This window comes from Enhydra lutris, unplaced genomic scaffold (assembly GCF_002288905.1).
Source record: "Enhydra lutris kenyoni isolate GAN:26980312 unplaced genomic scaffold, ASM228890v2 scaffoldscaffold14, whole genome shotgun sequence".
NCBI classification, from domain to species: Eukaryota; Metazoa; Chordata; class Mammalia; order Carnivora; family Mustelidae; genus Enhydra; species Enhydra lutris.
Genome location: NW_019154098.1, coordinates 34,497,880 through 34,521,864, shown reverse-complemented (window position 1 = coordinate 34,521,864; position 23,985 = coordinate 34,497,880). Strand labels below are relative to the sequence as shown.

The 23,985-nt window shown below is 37.0% G+C and overlaps 1 protein-coding gene across 35 annotated transcripts in view; it reads left to right on the top strand.

Annotated features, from left to right (window-relative positions):
- Nucleotides 1-23,985, top strand: part of LOC111146851 (regulating synaptic membrane exocytosis 2) — a 591,447-nt gene that overhangs the window by 243,341 nt on the left and 324,121 nt on the right. The gene's annotated exons all lie outside the window — the stretch shown is intronic.

The window sequence follows — 23,985 nt, the reverse complement described above, 5'->3', positions numbered from 1 at the left end:
CCTTCTCTTTGGTAACCATCAGTTCATTCCCTGTTTTTATAGGTCTGATTTTGCTTTTTGTTTGTTTATTTGTTTTTTAAAAAGTTCAACATATGAGTGACATCTTATGGTACTTCTTTTTCTAAGTCTGACTTACTTTGCTTAGCATAATACCCTCTAGTCCATCCATATTGTGTTTTTTATGGCTCTGTAATATTCCATTGTAAGTACATATCACATCTTCCTTATCCATTTGTCCACTGACAGACACTTAGGTTGCTTCCATACCTTGGCTATTGGAAGTCATGCTGCAGTAAACATAATTCTTTTTTTTTTTTTTTTTTTGTTAAAGATTTTATTTATTTATTTGAGAGAGAGCACATGAGCGAGGAGAAGGTCAGAGAGAGAAGCAGACTCCCCGTGGAGCTGGGAGTCCGATGCGGAACTCGATCCCGGGACTCCAGGATCATGACCTGAGCTGAAGGCAGTTGTCCAACCAACTGAGCCACCCAGGCGTCCCAAACATAATTCTTTTCAAATTAGTATTTTCGTATTCTTTGGGTAAATACCCAGTAGTGGAATTAATGGATCATATGGTATTTCTATTTTTAACTTTTTGAGGAACCTCCATTCTGTTTACATTCCCACCAGCAGTGGGTGAGGGTTTCTTTTTCTCCACATCCTTGCCAATACTTGTTTTTTTTGTGTTTCTTTTTATTTTAATCATTCTGACCAGTGTAAGGTGATATCTCGTTGTGGGTTTTGATTTGCATTTTCTGGTTGATTAGTGATGTCGAGCATCTTTTCATGTTTGTGTTGCCCATCTGTAGGGCTTCTTTTGAAGAATGTCTGTGTTTCTTCTGCCCATTTTTAGATAGGATTGTTTGTTTTTGTGGTGTTGAGTTGTGTATGTTCTTTATATATTTTGGAGATTAATCTCTAAATCTGGTCTCTTTATAAAGCTTTCCAAAGAAGTTTAAGCTAGGTTTTTTCCCCTTTTGATACTCATATAATACATAGAGACATTCAGTGTCATTACATTAACCTTTAAGTTTTTTCCCTCCAAATCTGAAGACTGTCTTCAGAGAAGTTTGATAATAGCTAACAGAGTACTTTATACTGCTGTGTGGTATACAATTTTACTCAGGGGAATTCGTGACTATTGATTCTGTTACCAAACTTGATAGGTAAAGAAATCAGGTAATGAGTTACTTATTAATATATGAGTGCAAGGATACAAATATATTTTTGAAGACTCCGAGAACATAGCTAGTGTCTCAGAATCTTTCATCGAAACATATTCTTATTTTTGAAATGGATAGGATAGGACATTTCCAATTTGTTGAAATGCTTTTTTAAAATCGTTTGTGTATAACCATGATCACTTCTTTTCTTACTTGTCATTACTCTTAAGTAACTTTTTGTTCATGTGTATTATAATAAAATTGTTTCTCAACCTTCAACTTAATATTTAATATAATATTTATTTTAAAGATCTTCACTTACTGGTTTCTTTGAGCTAGGAATCTTAAGTTTTGCTCTGGGATATATAGGTTTATTTGAAGATGTGTATTTATATAAGAGTGTGCATTTTGGCCTTTATTTTCATCTCACAGTTATTGGTCATCAATTTCCCACCTAAATGTCTGAATGTTTACTATTTTAAACCTTACTATAAAATTACTATTACGATACTCTGTTCACCTTATTATGTTTAGAATTACACAAATTGGCAAAACAAAATAACAGATCACACAGTTATGTAGCTACTTTCTGCAATCTTACTAAGATCTCTACTGTAGATTCTTTTTTTCTACAGAAGCTGCAAAATGAAAAGCTCATCTTTTCTTTGTAGCTTCAGGCAGCCTCGTGACTCAGTTCTGGAGAAAGAGAAAATGGTCTACTGGTGCAGCTTTCTGGCTTCTCCCTTTTTCCTTCTTGGAACATGCAAGGAATGCCTGAGCTGCAGTAGCCCAAGTCCAGGATTGTGGAACAATACATTACACAGAGTCTATTACCTTGTTGACATCATTTAGTGCTGTTCCAGTCCTGGACTAACACCTTGTTGTGGAAGACAGATAAATACTTCTCCTGTTAAAAATGCTCTTTGATGGATTTTCTGGGACTTTTAGCCAAAAACAGTCTTAACTGATGATTAGATTAGCTTTTAGAGATGAGCTACAAAAACGTTTGCACATTATTGCTAAAACAGGCATGAGACATTGTCCTGGCTAGGTTTGTCTAACCTTCTTAGTATGCTCTCAGAAAACATTTAAAAGATATAATGAATACTACTTTAGTAATGTTTTTAATTCCACCCATGTCTATCACAATGCTTTGTGGCAGTAGGGAATTAAGATATATATAAAGGAATAAAAACTGAGTGAGGGCGCCTGGGTGGCTCAGTGGATTAAGCCTCTGCCTTTGGCTCAGATCATCATCTCAGGGTCCCAGGATCGAGTCCTGTGTCGGGCTCTTTTCTTGGCGGGGAGCCTGCTTCCTTCTCTCTCTCTCTGCCTACTTGTGATCTCTCTCTGTCAAATAAATAAATAAAATCTTTATTAAAAAAAAGAGTGAAACAAAACAGATAAAGTATTTGGTACTGCTTCTAATAACTTTTTATTAATATATACTTTCTGATTTTAATTTTCAGTATAAGGGTTTATTTTGCCCCTATAATTTTTTACTTACATTAGACTCTGTACTAACTTTTTTTTTTTAAGGTTGCTGATCACTTCACTTTATTTTTTTATTTTTTAAAGATTTTTTTAAATTAATTTTAATTAATTTTAATTTTAATTTTTAAAAAATTTTTAAATTTATTTTCAGTGTAACAGTATTCATTGTTTTTTGCACCACACCCAGTGCTCCATGCAATCCGTGCCCTCTCCAATACCCACCACCTGGATCCCCCAACCTCCCACCTCCCGCCCCTTCAAAACCCTCAGGTGGTTTTTCAGAGTCCATAGTCTCTCATGGTTCACCTCCCCTTCCAATTTCCCTCAACTCCCTTCTCCTCTCTAACTCCCCTTGTACTAACTTTTTGAAGGAAATTATTTTATACATTAAAAAATAGTTTTAAGAAAGTAACTTTATCAGCTTGCTAACTGAAGTATCACTACATTAAGTTAGACCTACATAATGCTATTTCATTAGAAAAATTAGAACTGAAAATTTTCAATGCTTGTTGATAGTGTGTATAAAAAAAAAATTATAGTCACAAAAATCTGCCAACTTCTAATATTTCATTCAGGTTTCAGGAAATCTATCCAGTACATGAAAACTAAAAAGGAAAAGTGACAAGGATTTATTAGGAGAGCTTAAACCTAATTTTTAAAAAATTACTTTTGAAGGGTCAGGAAGTCATATATTGTATTCAGTCATTAGTTCTATTAAAATCCTTTTAGTATATATTTATACAAGGAAAATAGGTAACATTTGTACATTATTTTTATATGTATATATTCTTATATGAAATATTATTAATGCACAACTTAAATTCTGGAAGAGTACCTTAGAAAAATCCAAATAGTTTAATAACTTTTCACATTTGTATAATTATATTTGGTTACCAGAAGACCAAGAAGTTCAAAACCCTATTATTTCATGACAGCCAGGAGAATATTAGTTTATAAAATTGCTAAATTCCAGCCCCATAGTAGAAAGTGCAGAAACCTTTGAACGAATGAAAATTGCTGCTGATATTATTATGTTTACCAATTATTAGTTAACATTATTTAACCAACTTTCCTTAGATTGTGTTATGTATTATTAAAAATTTTGGTAGTGGTCATTGGATCCTTTTTACCTTTATTCAATCATAAAAGAAAATGCCCCTTATCTTTTAAATTTTAAAGTAAAAAGGTGAACTTTCCAAGTTGCTTTAATGTTAGTATGCAGAAAAACATTGGGTTGTCATATAAAATTAGCAGAACTAAGTTAAGGAAAACCTTAGCTTAGAGGTAGCTGGGCTTACCTTAATTCAGAACCTAGTTACTTAAAGTTACCATGATATATCTCTCCTAGCTGGGTTCAACCTGAGTGGTTCTTTTTAATATACAGTTGAAATAGATAATCGTGGTTTGAAGAAATTCTCTGTATTGAATAACTTAGATAAGTACAACAAATAATAGCTTGAGATAACCTGGGATATTAAGTACTTTTAATAGGATATAGAGTAGGTCTTTTCCTGTTGCTTTGGAATTATAGACTGAAGTCTAATATAGGCCAAAAAAAAAAAAAAAATCAAAAAGTACCCCATCCTTATGCAAAAGTCTTGACAAAAATTAAGACCCAGCACTTCTCTCAAGATTTTCTAAAAGTAGATTAACTGGTAGCTGCCTTCAGCCATCAACCCCAGTGGAATCTTTACTTTTCATAATAGAAGAGAAGACTGGAAAGAAGGTAGGGGGAAGAGAGCAACCTGAATAATGAATCTGGGGTCTCGTGCAGTGTGCAATGGCCTTCTTTTCTCCTTTCCACACTGTGGGAAGGAATATATTATCCCCATCTACCAAAAACTAAGTGAAGGGAATCTCTGAATTATTTGAAATGAATAGAGTTTCTAACAGGAAGGGGATAATAACATTCTACTCCCTGGTTAGCTAACTTTCTAGGTAGTAGAGTTATTAATCTATCCATCCTGTGTCTATTTCAACAGAGGAGAAGATAATTGGAAGAAAGTGGGAGTAGGGGTTGTGCGGGCAGAGAACAGCCTGTATTTCCATGCATGGGGTGGAAAGAAACGTCTAAGCTTATTATTCAGGATTGGCAAGGTTGTGTAGCAGTAACAAGCAACTCTAAAATCCCAGTGATTCATATAAAAAAAAGTTTACTTCTTGCTCTTCTATAATGTGGTATATGGTGGTGCTGTGGGTAAAGGTGGTTTTTCACAGTAATCACCTCCCATGTCGTTTAGCTCTACCAACTTTATGACCTTGCAGCTGCACTATCTGGTACATGTGGACAGAGGAAGGGAGATGGGAGAATTGAGCATTTGTTTTTTTTTTTTTTTTTTTACACTTCAGCTCACAAATGATACACTTTTCCTCATAGTTCACTGGACAGTATCTGTCATTTGGCCTCTTCCATTTAGAAGGGGGATGAGAAGTATGGTCTTCTGGGTGCCCAGAAGGGGAGAAAAATTTGGTATCATAGGACTGTAGCAATATCCCTCAAGGTGGCTCTAGCTGAGCTATTCACATGTCGTTATGGAATTGGAAAGGTAGATTCAACAGAACATAGTTGAATGCACTGAGTAGAGAAACATAGTATTTTCATATTTATTCTCTGGCAAGCTGAGACAGCTCATGAAACTGAACACTTAGAAAGGGATAGACTATTGTAAGAATATAGATTCTGTAGTAAAACAAACTGGGCTCATGTTCAGAATGGTTCTGTCCCTCCCTAATTGTTTTCTTGGGTATTTAATTCTTTTTGGCACAGCTATAAGTCCATTGTTTTCTTAATTTCTCTTCCTACTTCTTTGTTAGCATATAGAAATGCAACCAATTTCTGTGTGTTGACTTTGTATCTGGCAATGTTATTGAGTTCATTTTTTATTTCTAATAGTTTTTTGGTGGAGCCTTTAGGGTTTTGTAAAGTATCATGTCATGACAGTCTAATTTCTTCCCTACCAATTTGGATGCCTTTTATTTCCTTTTCTTGTCTAATTACTGTGGCTAGGTCTTTCTTTAATTGTTTTCTTTTACTTAAACTCTCTAAGTTCCACTTTCCTTATTTATACAAAGAGAATTATAATCAAACTTTCTTCGTAGAGTTGTTTGTTCGTAGTAAATGAGGTAGTATAATAAGTCACCATGCATAATACTGAGCAGATAGTAAGTATTCAGTAAATGTTAATAGCCATTGTTGTTGTTAGGGATTTGGGGGCTTGTGGAGAGGGTGGACTAGGAGGCAAACTAGGGCTAAAAAAAATGTTGTGGGGAAATATGTTGGACAAAATTTCAAGTTCAAGTTCAAGTAAAGGAAAGAAAATTTGCTTTTTATATTCTGTGCCCTCTGCATTGCCAGTAAGCAGTAATACCCCAAAATAATGCCTTTCAACATTGAGCACTTATTGTGTTCAAGGCATGGTATTAAACACTGAACATATATTATCTCATTTCATTTTTATTATATTTCTTATTCCCAATAACAGATCAGGAAACTGAGATCACACAACTAATCACAGAGCTAGGTTTAAAACCAACTTTGCCTATTTTTTTTGGTTAAAGTAATGACTGAATTTTCATTCTTAATAAGCAGCTATGAATATAGTATGATCCTATTGTGAAATAAGACTTATTAAAAAAACTAATTTAACATATAGCATCTCATGTGTTGCCATTATAATTAGGCACTAGGTTAAGCATTTAGCTGCAAGCACTTACTTTTTTAAACCTAATCCATTATTTTTTTAGTTTTTTCTTTTTTGTTAGTTTTCTTAGCTGTTCAGTTGTTTTAAAGGTTGACATTTCCCTAATATCATGTACTTTTCATTGTTTGAGGAGTGTTTACAAGTGTTTTGTTTTGTTTTTTGTTTTCTCATAGCATAGTGTTTAAGGCAGAAGCCTTGGAGCCTGAAGAGTCAGTGTTGATGTCCTCTAGTCAAAGACAACCAGGAACACATCTCTAGTCAAACAAAGTTGGGTTTTATTATTTGCTACGACAAGGGAGGCCTCGCACCTTGTGAAATTGTAGGGTATCTTAGTGAGAAGAGGTTAAGGGAAGATTGTTACAGAATTTGGGCTTATAGAGGGTAGTTTGGGGGAAGATTAAAAAAAATGGGGATCCGTGTTGAATTTGGATGCTATTAAAAAGTAGGGGCAGTTTGAGTAGCCTCACTTTTATCTAGGATGTGGGAGAAATTAGAGCAGTGCTAGAGTTGTTACCTGAGGGAAGCAATAGTCACTTTTGTAGCCAGGGAAAGGGGATGGTTGGTCATTTTGGTTGCCCAGTGTCTTTGCTTTTATATCTGCTCAGACAAGATGATGGCATAGTATTGTAAAGCCTTGTTCTGTAATAGCCACAGAGAGTCCTTTCAGTGTGACATTCTGTGGAACTGTTTACATTTACCAGGGACATCCCATAGCCTAACTGATAGCAACTAAGCCAGCCACAAGCTGAGAGCTATAAGGGCAGTTTTTTCTCTTACTAGTTTTAAATTCCTCCTCTGCCATTACTAGCTGTGTGATTTGAGGCGAGATAACTAACTTCGCAGTCAATCATCAGAAAAATGGGGATAATGATAATACTGCTTTCACAGGATTATTTTGTAAGGTGAATGTATGGATACACGTAATAAAATGCTGAGAACACTACCTGGTACATGGTGCTTGGTTGAGCTGAAGTATCACAATCACAATAATAATAATTTATAATACTCTTCATCACACGCGTTAATTTATGGACGAGTGTATTCAAGCACTCATACGCAGTATAGAAATATAATCCACCAAGTAGACAAAAATGCTCATGTAGCCAGAACATCTCTTTTGTTCAGTGATAGAGGAACATGCATAGATTCTTACTGTTCAGTGTCATTTATGAAATACATTTATTCATTGGACAATAAAACATATTTTCCTACAAACCTTTTCCTTTCTATTCTAAATCTATTCATTTAGTTACTCAAGAAATAAAATTCAGTCAATTTTTTTCTCCCTTTTTCCTTACCCTCCTATCTCTACTCTGTCAAAGTTTCACAGATTTAATCTCCTAAGTATATTTCGTTTCATTCCTTCCCACTGCCTTAGTCAAAGACCTCATAATTTCTTACCAGAATTGTTGGAATAATCCAATTGCTCTTCCTACCACTAGATTTGCTCCCATCCTTTTTTTTTTTTTTTTTTAAGATTTTATTTAGTTATTTGACAGACAGAGATCACAAGTAGGCAGAGAGGCAGGCAGAGAGAGAGAGGAAGGGAAGCAGGCTCTCCACTGAGCAGAGAGCCCGATGCGGGGCTCGATCCCAGGACCCTGAGACCATGACCTGAGCCGAAGGCAGAGGCTCAACCCACTGAGCCACCCAGGCGCCCCTCCCGTCCTTTGTTTTAACCAGATTATGAGTTAACTTTCTAACACAAAGCATCCAATGACCTGTTCTTTGTCTACAGAAAGAAAGCCCAAAATGCTTCATGAGCCTTTTAAATCTTCACCCAGCTTTGATTTCTGTCCTCCCCTGCCACTTCTGAGTTTGATTCTGATTTTCTTTTCTACTCAACTGTTTTCTGCATTTTATTTTTTGTGCCACTTCAAGTTCTTTGGCAAAGAGTTTAGATAAAATGAATTCCAATGAATAAGATGATGTAAAAGGGATTTTTACATGATATAAAAATCTAGAAGAATGAAAAAACGAGAATAGTTCTTTATTGTGGGTATCTCAAGATAGAGATTCGATTATATAATCTAGTGCCATCTAGTGGTAAGTACTTTCAGTTTTCTCTACATAACCCACTGGGGAACTTCAAACGCAGTTTGACAGCCCTTTCCCTGCCTACTATCATTTGCTCTGATCATTGGATCTTTGAAGATTGTACTTACCAAGGTTTTTTTTGAAGTTCTAACATGTTCTGGTTTCATAAATGCTCTTAAATACTGTCATAACTTGCAACTCAAACAAAAGAGTCTTAAACTGGGGGTGGAATGCCATGTTCAAAGAATTAGAGATTTTCAGGTATTATTAAGTTAAAACCTCAGGAGTTCATTTTCCTGTTTTTCATTCTTTTGAAAAGTAAAATTAACTCTATAGTTATCAGTGACTGAGGAATTCTTTTACTGTCCCTCACTCCCTCCCTTTCTGAAACAATGACTAAGATACTGCTAAATGTCAGGCTCTGTGTTAGGTATTCTTTGCCCTTACGAATTGCAGACGTCAGATAAGTAATGATAGCTGTTGGCTAACTGTTGCACTTTTTTCTAAGTTCTTGTTTAATTGAGCAGTAGGGGATCAGCAGTGGTGTGCGCAATCACCTCTCCAAAGGTGGGGGGAGGGAAACTTGACTTACAGCATTTACTAATTTTCATGATGTAAATGACCATGTCCCAACATGGCTGATTTTAAGGTACCAATGTGACATAACTAAACAGAGTTGGGAGGCGCCGTTTACAATAGGCTGATGGCGGTCCACCACTGGATAGCGAATTAGGATCTGTACTATACTATGCTGCCTCTTTCATTTGAAGTCACTCTCCCCTTGGCTTATATTTATTAGTAAACCTGCACATATTTTCTGTTTCTAGACCTTTCTCACTGTTCACTTTCTACTGAAATAGCAGCCAGGTTACTAACGACCCCAGATGTCTTAGAATTCTCACCTGAGACGAGTCTTTCTCTGGCCTCAGGTAGCAGTGGGTTTAGTTGTATATATAACCTATAAAGCATAGCCACATGCTTAAGTAAAGAAGGAGTTTTATGTTTTCTGAAGATAAAAGCAAATCTGGAGATAGCCAGCTCAAGGATGGCACAACTGCTCGAGGAAATCAGCAGAGACCTCTGCTTATTGTTGTTTGTTTTGTCCTACCCTGCGACCCACAGTGTGGAGCTCTCAAACTCACAGTTAAAAGAGATCTGTTGAGTTCAAGGAACAGGACCACATTCCGGTCAAAAAGGAGGAAGGGCAAAGCATGAAAGGTGAATGCCAGCTGACTCCATCTCTTTTCATTAGGAATAAATAGCTTTGTAGAGCCTATATCTAGTCAACTTCTGACTGTTACTGACCTGAACTGCGTCACATGACCACGCCTAGCCACAAAAGAGCCTGGCATATAAATATTTTGGACTAGGTACACTGCGGATCTAAATAAAATTAGGATTCTATTTGTAAGAAAGAAAAGAGATTTCGATATATTCAGCAGGCCACCAGCTGTGTCTGCCCCAGTCTGTTTTGCCTTTGGTCCTGGTTCAACCTTAGGAACTCTGTAAACCTATCCTTTCTTACTGCTACCACCGCCTCAGCTTACAGTTTGAGCAAAGTGTATTTTGAACGCTAAATCATGAAGTCCTGTGTTCCATAGAATGGCTTTAACTTAACGCAGTTCTGGATTTCACTGGTAGGTAGGGTACCCTTCTTTCTCCCTCCTACGTTTGCTTCCATGTGGAGAGAGCTGCACTAGAATGTTCCTGGCTCCCTTTGACTCCCTGCTCCACTGTGCCTTGGGGTAAAGGAAGTAAGCATAAGTAGCACTTTCTCATTTCTCTTTCTCTTGGGAACAAGCTGCGTAAGGGATAGCACATGTCTCTTCTGTTCCTGCCTTAAGTTTTATAGGGATACGCTATAAAATAGTCTTACCCCAGTGTTGTCTGTGCCCGCATAGGTGTGTGTGTATGATTCTGGGGCTTCGTATTAGAAAATGCGCTTGTAACCTAGAGGCAGGCCAATTCTCCAAACTCAATTTTACCAGTAATAGAAGTAATATTTCACACTCTGTTTACCTCTTATGTGTGAATTAGCTTAGAAGCTGGGGGTGGGGGATAGCTTAATGTGAATTACTTAAAAAAAGCAGCTTGCTGTTGTTGCTTGACACATGTTTGAGTGTGATTTGTTTGGATCACTCTGTCGCCTTAAATAGAACAAGTCTAATATAATTATCATATGAAATTTAATATGAAGGATGCACTCTTATGATTTTTGATTTCAGAAAAGAGTTTGGTCTCATTAAATGACTATTTTTAGTGTAAAATGAGAAGGTTGGTGGGAATGCAAACTGGTGCAGTCACTCTGGGAAACAATATGGAGATTCTCAGAAAGTTAAAAATACAATTACCTTACAATCCAGCAATCGCATTACTAGGTATTTACCCAAAGAATACAAAAATACTAATTCGAAGGGATATGTGCATCCTGATGTTTATAGCAACATTATCTACAGTAGCCAAATTATGGAAACAGCCCAAGTATCCATTGGCTGATGAGTGGATAAAGAAAATGTGATACACACACACACACGCACGCATACGCATGCACACAGTGGAATATTGGCCATTAAAAAAGAATGAAATCGTGGGGCACCTGGGTGGCTCAGTGGGTTAAAGCCTCTGCCACCAGCTCAGGTCATGATCCCAGGGTCCTGGGATCGAGCCCCACATCTGGCTCTCTGCTCAGCAGGGAGCCTGCTTCCTCCTCTCTCTCTGTCTCTCTGCCTACTTGTGATCTCTTTAGAAATCTTAAAAAAAAAAAAAAAGAATGAAATCTTGCCATTTGCAACAACATGGATGGAGCTAGATAGGATTATGCTAAGAAAAGTAAGTCAGAGAAAGAAAATACTGTATGATTTCACTCATATGTAGAATTTAAGAAACAAAGCAAATGAGCAAAGATGGAAAAAAAAAAAGAGAGAGAGAAGGAGGCAAACCAAGAAACAGACCCTTAACTCTAGAGAACAAACTGATGGTTACTAGAGGGGTTGGGGGGTTGGGGGTTGGGGATTAAGGAGCGCACTTGCTGTATGAGCACCTGCTGGGTGATATATGGAGTTATTGAATCATTGCATCATACACCTGCAACTAATATTACAGTGTTTGTTAAATAACTGGAATTTAAATAGAAACATAGAAAATGGGAAACACTATAAAGAAATTATGTGATTGCAAGAAACCAGAAGGTCCCAGTGTGTTTACTTTTCCCAAAAGAAAAAAACCAGTTTCCATAGAAGTAGAGTTCATAGGCATCATGACAGCTGATAAGAAAGTAACGTAAAGGCTTTGGAGTGTGTACCATGGATTCTATGTCAGCTAGAAGATTTCAGTTGCAAATAATAGAAAATTCAGCTGAGCCTGGCTTAAAAAAATGAAGGGGATTTCTTGGTTTACCTGATTAAAAACTCCAAAGGTAAATGTTACTGCCTTTGGGATTAATCTTGAATCTCAGTTCACATGACTCAAGACCTAATTTCTTTCTATTTTTAATTGTCACTAGGTGTCACTCAGTCTTTATGACTTCATTTTAGGAAGATTTCCCCCAACTCATGAGCCTACATTGATTTCAGTAGCTCTGAGAGTTACAAGAAGCCTCAATCATAAAACAGGAGTCTGTCTCAGTACCGTCCGACAAATCTTTGTAAGTTGCTATGATTGGACCCGCTCAGGGCATTGTGCTGGTCATGAATGGGGATGGTACATGCAGGGACGATGCCTGCTAACCTAGGCGCACCCCTTGGTCAAGTGAGGCCATTTCGATCCAAACCACAAAGCTGAGAGTGGAGGAAACATTCCTTCCCTCCCAAGAAAGAAGAGAAATCAGCGACAGACGGCCAGCAACAGATATTCCTTATAGTTGTTTCCAGAATACATGTCCTATTTTCTTCATGGAGAAGATTTTTAGTAACCCCCCATATTCTCCCATTTTTCACTTTTTACCTAACGTATTTTTAGAGGCGAGGCATAAATTAAAGTTTAAAGAAATAATCTCACTACGTGGTATTACTTTCCATCCGTTACTTTAAATTTGCTAAAGAAACTTTGCCATAAAAGTGGCAAAATGCGTAATTTATCTGGAGGCATTTATATTTAAAAACATGTCCACATTGAAAAGAAAGTCCTAACTCCAGCGTCTGATCTGATGACTCATCATCCTCATGGTTTCCGACATGCCTCTTAAATAATATCCCTCTTCCAGTTTGGTATCTAAAAGAGAACATCGTGTTTTAAATATTATGAAACCACACAGAGGCACTTGTTAAAACCTACCAGCCTTCTTTCACAAAGCTCAGCTCTAGCAGTGGCTCCTATCATGTGTCGCCTCATGTGATTTGGGTTTGAAATCCAGTAAGCATCAAACTTTTTTCCGGGGGGTGGTGTGGAATGACTAGCTGTAACACAACACTGGCAGGGGAAATCGGTAGAGGAGTGTGGGACATTTGTAGAGGAGTGTGGAGATAAGCTGGTAAGAGACTAAAAGATTTACTGAAGGGAGAACTACTTCAAGGAAAGAATTATTAAAAAAGAGGATGTCTTATAGAATGCTCTATGGGGAGCCGTGTTACCTTCTTCAACTCCTCAGTCCCCCTTCCTTAAAATTTCCATTCTGTTTTAATATGCTTATGGTGTTGATATACAGGTTTGGGGCAAACTTTCTCAGACTGGGAATAGAGTGAAAACAGTGGTACTCTGAGATATAATTGTTTAGCACTTTCAGCCACTTTTTTTTTTAAAGATTTTATTTATTTATTTGACAGACAGAGATCACAGGTAGGCAGAGAGGCAGCCAGAGAGAGAGGAAGGGAAGCAGGCTCCCCACTGAGCAGAGAACCCTATGCGGGGCTCGATCCCAGGACCCTGGGATCATGACCTGAGCCGAAGGCAGAGGCCTTAACCCACTGAGCCACCCAGGCACCCACTTTCAGCCACTTTTGAAGACAATCTACTAAAGATTCCACTTCAGGGGGGCGCCTGGGTGGCTCAGTGGGTTAAGGCCTCTGCCTTCGGCTCAGGTCATGATCTCAGGGTCCTGGGATCGAGCTCCGCATCAGGGTCCTGGGATCGAGCCCCGCATCTGGTTCTCTGCTCAGTGGGGAGCCTGCTTCCTCCTCTCTCTCTGTGCCTGCCTCTCTGCTTGCTTGTGATCTCTCTCTGTCAAATAAATAAATAAAATCTTAAAAAAAAAATTCCATTTCATAGTATTAAAGTCTTAAAGTGTTAAGAAACTAAGCGCACCTATCTTCCAGAGAATACACTGCCTATGTAAACAGTGGGGCGGACCGATGCATCATTTGGAGCAATGCAATATTGCTGTAGAGGGCCAAGGAACTCCAACAGATCATGCCAGCGTGCAGGAGTTAGGTGCTGTTTTCTCTTGAGAAAGAACATTCTGTTAACGGGAAGATAAATCATGTTTCTTTCCTTGGTTTAACCGTCAGATCTGAAGGTGAAGATCATACACAAATAATTTGTGCCTGTTCCTTTAGCCTTGTGTCAAGATAACAAGCTGTGTGTATCTACTTATTGGCACACGAACACCCAGGAATTGAACTGGAAAACTTCTGTAACCTCAAATACTGGTATAATGATGGCTCCCACATTTACAAAATGTGTTTTGTGTTTTTGTCTTTGTTTTTATTTTGTCGTGGTGGTTGCTCTAGACAGTACTGTAGTATTGAGTTGGTTATCATCAGTTCTCTTCCGAGAAAAATCTTGTTTGGCAAGAGCTTCCTTTGTACCTGTCACTCTAGAATAATTGGAGTGAGTGGTTTCTCATGCGGGTTGTTGGCAGGCTACTTGACGGGACAGTAGCTCTGGGCTTTAAGGATTCTTTCTGTTCTGCTCTCAAGAAGCAGCCTGTTGGTTGACTCGTCAACTCTCCCTATCTGCCTATCCCTGTAGTTTTCTCTGCATTTCTGAAAATGTCACTTAAGTTCTCAGATCGCTTTTACAGATCAACAGAATTGCACAGAAAGAATTCAGTAGCTGAGAGAGTGAAGAGGTGGATGTTCTTAAAATTCACCCGTCGAAGGCACATCTTTTACTTGTTCCCTTGGGGGTGGTATTTTGGGTAATTTGTGAGTTTATTTTTTAAGGTAAAATACAAAAAAGGGAAACAAAAAGTGTGAGTTTTGGATACCTTTTACATTTCTATCATAAGTAGTTTGGTCTAATAGGTCAAATGATATATTTTTTTAAAGATTTTATTTATCTGTTTGACAGAAAGACAAAGAGATCATAAGTAGGCAGAACAGCCGGCAGAGAGAGAAGGGGAAGCAGGCTCCTCGCTGAGCAGAGAGCCTGATGCGGGGCTCGATCCCAGGACCCTGGGATCATGACCTGAGCTGAATGCAGAGACTTAACCCACTGAGCCAGTGGGTGCTGGTGCCCCAGTGATATTTATTTTTATCATAGTGTAAAAGTACCTTGCTTCTGTAGCTTTATTTGTTTATTCAGTAAAAGTTTATTGAGTATATACTAGGTGCCAGGTATTTGGTGATCGAGTGACCTAGAGCCGTGATCCCCCCTCCAACCTGTGAAATGTACATAATAGGAAATAGTAAACATGACAAATAAAACATATACCATAATTACAAGGCAATACATGTTGTGAAAAAGATTTTAAAAAATTAAGTGGGCTTAGGGGATTGGGATTGGGGGTGCAGAGGCTGGAGACAAATCGAGGTATTAAATAGAGTGGCTAGGGGAGGCCTCCTTGAGAAAGTGAGATATGAGGGACGAATAAAGAAGGTCTCTACTGACAAAGACCAGAGGGTGTGTGCTGATCCATGGAGGAGCAGCATTCCAGGTCAAGGGAGCTGCCAGAATTATGGTTCCAAAGTGAGAAAATTCAGGGGAGCCATGGTGGCTGGATCTGAGTGAGCTGGCAGGGACCAGTAGAGAGTGATGGGTGCCAGATCCCTTAGGCCTTGTCAGCAAAACGGGGAATTACTGATGGGTTTCAAGCATATCTGATTTACTTTCTTGCTGCTGTGTTGACGCTGAAATGAAGGGGGGCAGAGTAGACGCAGAGTGACCAGTTAGGAAGTTTTTACAGCGATTCCCATGAGAAATGGTGGTAACTTCTTCAGGCGTGGGCCAGAGGAGGCAGTAAGATGGGGAGGAGTGTTTGGGTTCTGGATCTATTCTGAAGGTAGATCCTATAGAATTTCCTCATCAATGGGTCAAGCCGTTGGGAGGAAAGAATTACCATGAACTGTGATGGAAGGCGCTGCTTCTTCTTTAACCTGCTTATCTCTATATCCTGTATTTTAAAACACTGTGTGATTCTTTTTCCCAATAAGGAAATACTTAGGATGAAAATTAATTACCTGCGTGTTTGGTTTGCACATAAGCAGCATCTATTTTTTAATCTGAGATTTATTTCTAGATGTGTTTGTGTCCTTTTATAGGAAGAGATTTCTCTTCTCTGAGTAACTGTTGTTGTAAGCCCCAATCCAAAAATCCCTAAGTTGTTTTTTTGGAACAAGTAGAAAAAGGAGAGAATGCAATAGGTGTATTAAACCAATAATTGCAGTTCAGTAAAATGTTTCGGGGGAGAATGGGATAAAATGACTCTGGGGGCTTTCACTGATGATAATGGGAGGGAGTTGTTAGCTAAATATATCTGTACTTTATTCTTCTATTTCTTGCTTATTTTACTTCTTTGTATGGTTTTTTTTTTTCAATGAATATCATAAGGTTGTTTCTAAGGCTGTCATAAACTCAGAGCACCTTAAAAAAGGGGAATAAAATCACTAGTTTGAAATTGTCTTCTGGTATAGAATGGTTCCTAGTCTTTGTAGGTTTTGTTTGTTTTGTTTTGTTTTTTTGTTTTGACATGTTTAGGGTTTTTGTTTTTTGTTTTGTTTTGTTTTGTTTTTTGTTTTGGGAGGGATAGTGGCAAGAGGAGAATGGCACAATGGGTTATTATAAGGGAGCATCATTTGTACACCATTTTCCAGAGATTTGAATATCTTCATCCTTAAAATATAAGTTGAAAATATTGTCATGAATAAAATAAAAAATTAAACTGGTATCTGATTTATAGAGTCTTTACTTTGTACTTCTGAAGTCAATGGATACTGAAATTATATTTTCATGAAAACCTTTTAAATCCCAAATTGGGTTCTCATAAATTTGAATGCATGAGAAGTACTTACCCAAAAAATTTTAAAAAATACAGCAGTAAAGCGTTAAAAATGGGGAAAAAAAGTCCTAAAAGCAAAATATACCTCTCAAAGGGTAGGGAGGAGGAAACTGGAGAGCTAGAAAGATCGATAAAGACTAAACATATTAGGAATGACATGAATGAAGGTCTGAGGTGGGCAAGTAAGAGGAGCAGTAAACAAGGTTAATGGTGGGGGAGAGGACTGGCCATGGGGTGTGCGCTAATTTGGGACAATGCCGCCAAGAAAAGTCACGGAAGTGGGAAAAGTGAATGGGAGGGAAAATAAAGCGGAAGCGTAGCTATGATAATATCAACTGTGATCCCGTGTCTGGAATTTTCTGGACTAACCAAAGTATTTTGGCTAATCTTTTTTTTTTTTTTTTTTTTTTGTTTGTTTGTTTTTCAGTTTGATATTAACTATGGAGTCTAAATGGTTGAATTTTGTCCTTGGTTAGCATTCCTATGAAAATGAGTGCTCTTGAATTTTATTGTCTTTACTATTTCTTTTTTTTTTTTTTTTGAGTGACTGAATAGAGGCATTGAGAGATCAAGTGAGGAAGTGAACAAAACTTGATTGAAATTCAGTGTCTAATGAATTTCTTAGTTCATAGAACACACTATTTTTTTTTAAAGATTTTATTCATTTATTTGAGAGAGAGACAATGAGAGAGGAAATATAAGCAGGGGAAGGGGGAGAGAGAGAAGCAGGCTTCCCGTGGAGCAGGCAACCTGATGCAGGGCTCGATCCCAGGATGCTGGGATCATGACCTGAGCCAAAGGCAAATGCTTAACGACTGAGCCACCCAGGTGCCCCTAGAACACACTATTTTTTATTACATTTCTATGGAAACTGGTATTTCCTGTCCCATTACATCTCTGGGGAAGCATTCTCTTTTTAGTGAAGATTAAGACACTTACTGAATAATTGAAAAAAAATTATAGAATAGATCTGCTACACTATCAACAACGTTTATTGTCACTATACATTTTATAGTGAAAGCAGCGCAATGGACACCAATGGCAAACACAGGGAATTCTGCTATTTTAGTAATACTGTAATTCATGTAGGAGAACGTAGTTGACAAATTTCTCAGTCTGTCCGTTTTAAGTACAGTGCCGGGAAATGCCATGGCTGTAGGATGCATTTGGTATTCAGTATTGTGAGGCACTAATCAGCTAAGTACCATAATCCTCCTTACAGGGTACATTCTTACTTGACCTGGAGCTATATCCAGCCACGAAGCAACAGCATTAAAGAATAACCTTTTTCTTAACAGGCCCATCACTACAGGATTTTATGACTCCATCCATGAACGAGTGTTGTTTTACATGTAATTTTTAATAATACAGTTTTGAAATAAAATGATCGTAAGCAAGTAGAGAATTTCAAATCAACTGATTAAGGATGGATCCTATGATTTTGCTAGAACTAGAAGGATTAAATGAAAGCACTGCCTGGCACAGTGTTGATGTATTTTTGTCAACATGATGCTTCATGCTCGACAGATGTGCATTGGTTGAGCAAAAGGTAAAACTATAAAAATGTGTTAGATATTATGATATGTAAAAAAAAGATTGGTCTTTTTTGGTGTGTTTTTTTTGTGAATATAAAGGGTTTGATTTATTAGAAGCTTTTTGTAGGAATTCTAGGCATGGGATCTATGCACTTCATGTTTTACAGGCTCCTGTATTTCTGTTAAATCCTGGATTTAATATGTCCTAATTGCTTCATATTTCAGATTTTGATTATGATGTTATTTTTAATCTATATGGTTAGAATTGTGTCACTGAGTTAACGAAGTATCATTTTAATTTATTAAGCAATAACCATGCTTTACAAAGCTTTTAAAAAGATGGAGGTTCTTTTTGGATTATTGATTCTTCAAATATCACTTCTATTATTTATAAGTGATGGTCATTTAATGATCTCTACTAATAAAGATTATGATTATGGGCTTTTCTTATAGGTAGTACTTAATTGAATTGCATAAAATTTGAATTTGCAGAAATTAGTAATCTTCAAATTCTTTACTTTCAATATCATGATTCTTAAAAATTATATAGGTCTTAAGAGTTGAAAGTACATAAATATGAAAGCTTAAAATTTCCCTGTAACCTTTCAGTGTCCTAACAAGTGTTTTCAAATGTTTTATACTAGATTATGTTTTCAGAGACTTGATGATTATTTTGTAGTATATATAGTCAGTATTGTCAATGGTATAGTAACACAAAACACATAGCATGGTAAAAGTTGTGAATATTAAAATGGAAACTATGGTGAAAACACGATGAATTCTTATACAGCACGTAAGTTGAGCCTGCCTTTGGGAAACTGTTGAAAATGACTTCAATTGGAAAACAGTCTTTTTATTTGGAGTTTTTCTATCAGTCAGTTTGATTTTTAGACGTGGAGCTTTAAAGAGACTAATGGGTAGAGTTTTTTGCTCAAACTGTTATGTCAATCAGAATACCATTTAAAATGGAGTGTTAGGTGTGAAGTAAAGGTAGAATATTTAGGAATAGGTGGACTAGTCCATATGACTAAAAAATGATAAGCAATGAACAGAAATGCTACTAATTAAGATACATTCACAATATTTCTGTATGTGATTTTCTATAAACTGGTTCTGGTTAAGACCCCTCTAATATGGGAAAAGAGAAAATAATTGTAACAACCTAGATTTCCATAAGAAAAGGTAAGGTGAACAGATATGAGACGAATATAAAGTCAATGCAAATATAGGCTGATATTGTTTTATCAGGAATAGGGATTGACTGATGCATAGGAGTAAAAAGTAAGGAACTACATAACGTCACTAATACATTTTATTCTAAAGAAAGGCATAATTTTGGACTCTGCCTCTTATTTTCTCAGTGTCTTTGAAGGAGTAAGTGAAATATAACATCTTAGATGAAATGCTCCATTCTTCTGAATGATAACTTATGGGTAAAACACTATTAAATGCTTTATGATTTCTTTGAGAATTGTACAATTTATCATTCAGTTCTTTACCAATTAAATGTTTTCCACCTAATAATAATAAAAAAAATGCCAAGACTTGCTTACAGAGGGCAGTAGGAAAGGTAGAGATTAGAGATATAGTACTCAAATTTTCATGGGTTTTCTCCAGGTCCTGAAAAAAATATAGTGTCCAAAAACATAGGCGTTTTAATTTTAAGGAGAGTATATATTAAATAATTCATGATCTAGTTGGCAAAATTATTGGACAGGATATTTTAATATTTTGGACTAATTGAGAGCAGATTCTTCATTGTTTGATAAGAATGGTCATAGAATAAAATCTTGCCTTGCTCCTAGCATAGCTTTAATGTACTACCTTAAAATGTATTTTTAAAAACTTTATTCCATGTTAAGTAACAGTGACAATAGTTATCCCAATTTCAGAAATCATGAGCACTATTCTATTTTTACTTAAATCCAGTACAAATCAGCATCTACAGTATGATTCACAGCCTTCAGGCAAATTTCTGTAGAACAACGTGATTGCTGGATTTAATACTGAATTCAGTTTTTCTAAGGTATGATTTTTAAAAAGTACTTAGATGACTTGCTAAATGCTAATTAATAATAGACTTTCTTTTGGAACTGAATTCTATGAAATATTCTTTTTTAAAAATCAGTGAATTATAATAATATAATAAATAATATAATAAAATATATTTCCTATATTTTAGAGGCTCACCATATTCACTTTGTTTATAACCTACTTTCAAAAATTTACATTAATTCCTCAGGGATAGAAGTGTTTCTTTTCTTGCCCCTACCTCTGTCCCATGATGACAAGTGTGATGTCAAATATATTACTAGAAATTCTTAATTTACAAAGAGATTTTGTTCTAAATGTTTAGTTGTAAAGTGATTGACACTCTAATTATATTTTGCCAAAGAAATCATTTTATAAGCAATTGTTGGATTTTGAAGCCCAACAACGAAAGTCAAATTAACATGTAATGTCTACTATTACTAAAAGCAAGTCCTTCCTTTTACCCACGGTGGGTGTTATTACTGCCAAGGGAACACTAGGGGAAAGAGAAGAATGACTATTTTAGCCCATCAGTGGGTTTGAGTATAGAAGACTAGAACATATCGTGAAAAGTAGAGATAACCTAAGGGAGAATTAATCAGTTCTTTAATTCAACAGATGTTTTTCAAGCACCTCCTATATGATGCTTAAACAGATTCAGGATGCTGTTCCTCATGAACCTTAAGGTCTGAGAGTGTTGTTGACATTCCTGGATAGAAACGGATACGATTACCTGGGGAAGAGGTACAGTGAGAAGGAAGGCCATCGTTAGGTTGAACTGTCTTCAAAAGATCCAATTTCCGCCTTAATATTTTCTGAATTTTTTTACTTTCTTGCAATCACAATTAGGATAATTACAATTCACTTAAACAATGAGAGGATGGTCAAGATGGGTGAAGGCGGGTGGGAGATACAGATTTCTGGTTACAGAATGACGAAGTCACAGGAATAAAAAGCACAGCGTAGGGAATGTAGTCAACCATACTCAGATAAAAAAAGAAGAGTTTTAAAAAGAAATGAAGTTTAACAAATAGTTTTCTTATGTACCATATAAATCTGAGAAGCCCTAAAATCTTGCTCTTAGAAGTTCCAATTTCCAGAATTTAAATTTGGTTAATGAATAACCTGTATTTTTAGAGACAAATACATTTGTTAACTTAGATTGGAAAAAAGTAACATAACGAAAATGTATTTGAATTCCTAACATGAAGTCTGCATCTAATGGAGGTTAGATGGTCAGTTTAGAAGAACTGATAGAGGGTGCCTGGGTGGCTCAGTCCATTAAGTGTCTGCCGCAGATCAGGTCATGGTCCCAGGGTCCTGGGATTGAGCCCCACGTTGGACTCCCTGCTCGGGGGGAGTCTGCTTCCCCACTCCTTCTGCCTCTTCCCTCCAGCTCATGCTTGCACTCAATCTCTCTCTCTCTCTCTGATAAATAAATAAGTACATCTTTTTAAAAAAAGAACTGATGTAAACGTCTATTTTTTAGAGTTCCCTAGAGAAATTCTCATTTATCTCATTTTTAAAAATATAGCGAGTAGATATAAGTAGCCAGTTAATGAGATGTGACTATGTTGAAAATTGGCACCAGTCAGTTATTTATATCTTGCCAGAACTATTATTTTTTTGCTATCCTTAAAGCTTTCATTTAGGCATATTAACTTAATGAAGTTATGATGTCAGTATTATAAGATCATAGCTTAACCAACTGAACCACTCAGATGACCCACATTTCCTTATTCCTAATCTAGATTATAGTATGAAGCATTTAGTTCTTGCCCAATACATATTTGTTAAAATAATATATGAGTTAATGTATATAATCTATGTTTCTCACTGTAAAATATAGACTCTCAAAGGTTAACTGGCCATCTAGGTTCAAGTAAATGGCTAATACCCAAAGTGGGACTAAGAAACCCAGGTCCCTTGATTCTGCTCTTCCTTATGATAATCGCCACCATGCCGAAGCATTCTTTTGTTTAGTCACACATATTAAAAAATGTCAAAAAAGTAAAATGAATTATGCATAACAGATACCCCTAAAGGATATTATGTAGGTCAATACTATAAAATTTATTTTGAGCGCTCTGTTTTAATTATATATTTTAAAATATAGGAGTCTGTGGCTTTATGTGACAATTGTAACTGAAAAGAGTTGTTTTTAAGTCCTAAATGTTTTTTTAGGCAGATGTAGGATATAAGTGTAAAACAGAAATGACGTCCACTTGTCTAATCATAAAATGGACTAGTTCCTTCATTTTCTGTAATACTATCCCTTTAGGGTTTGAGGCTAGGATGTCCCCTGGCTGGGCACTTGTGTGACACTGGAAGGCAGAAGAGTCGTAGAAACCCTTATCATCAGGCTGCTGCTGTTGGCAGGCGCATGGGTGTAAAAATCTCAGTGGCTCCTGGTGAGCTTCTCCTACTTAATGGACCACCTAATGCTATGGGCAGCAGAGATAACTGGTGGCAGATTCCCATAGACTCTTGAGCTTCACAGCGGCTCCCTAAAGAACTCTCAAGAGCCCTTGTGTTTGGCTCTTCAGGCTGAGAATGGCAACATCAGCTTCTCTGGACTTCATGGCTGGTGCAGTTGCATAGCTCTTGATCACTGTGTTAAAACCCTTACTCCCTGGAAAACCTAGAGTGACTTTTATTTTTATTAATAAATCTTGATTGATACATTCGCAGGCTGTGTTTCAGATATGGGAGAAAGAGATTCGGTGACATGGGAGACTTTAGAGGGGAATGATACTGTTGCTGGGTTGGCTCATTCCACGTGTAGCCTTTCTCTGTTCTTGCTTTTATCCCCCCTCCCCATAATGATAACAACATCTAAGAAATTCACAACTGAGCTATCTAAAGTTGGTCATCTTTAACTTCAACTGACCTCACTTTTTATTATCTCCTCTTCGTATTGTCCTGGCAAAAATCCCTGTAACAGATATCCTGAATTTCTGTCATCTTTAGGATTCTGGTCTCACTGCATTTCATGGCTAGTGGTTGACTATCTGGGTTCATACCAGAGAAGAAGACAGTATGAATGTTTTGTTGACAAAGAGTAATATGTATGAGGACAAGGTCTGCTATGTTGTACCAGTGTTAGGGGGCAGGTCGAGAACTCAATATATGGTCTCTTCCTCTAAAACTATAAGGAAGTATGAGGGGTCAGATGTAAAGACAAAGAAGAGAAGTGTCATTGAGCTGGTCTTAATCTCAATGAAGTTAGAATAAAAATAGCAGTCCCTTCGGACTTCTTCAAAGACTTTTTTTGTTTTTTAAGATTTTTTTTAAATTTGTTTATTTGACAGACAGAGATCACAAGTAGGCAGAGGCAGGCAGAGAGAGGAGGTGAAGCAGGCTCCCTGCTGAGCAGAGAGCCCGATGTGGGACTTGATTCCAGGACCCTGAGATCATGACCTGAGCCAAAGGCAGAGGCTTAACCCACTGAGCCACCCAGGCACCCCAAAGACTTTTTTTGAATGGGTGATGAATAAGTCATTATTGTTGTTATTTATTTAAATTGCTTATCTCAAGTTAGAGCAGTAAAGAAGGGTTGGAGACATAATGATTAGGTGGAGATTTAGATGAACCAATATTGGGAGTGATCTAGGTAGCTGATGGATGAAAAATGATTTTTTAAAAAGATTTTATTCATTTATTTATTAGAGAGACAGAGAGAGAGACTGAGACTGAGAGAGTGGGGAGAGGAACAGAAGGAGAAGGATAAGCAGACTGGGCCTAGCACTGAGCCAGACACTGGGGCTTGATCCCACAACCCCAAGATCATGACCTGAGCCGAAATCAAGCATCAGATGCTTAACTGACTGAGCCACCCATAGACCCCTATGAAAAATGATTTACGAGCCAGC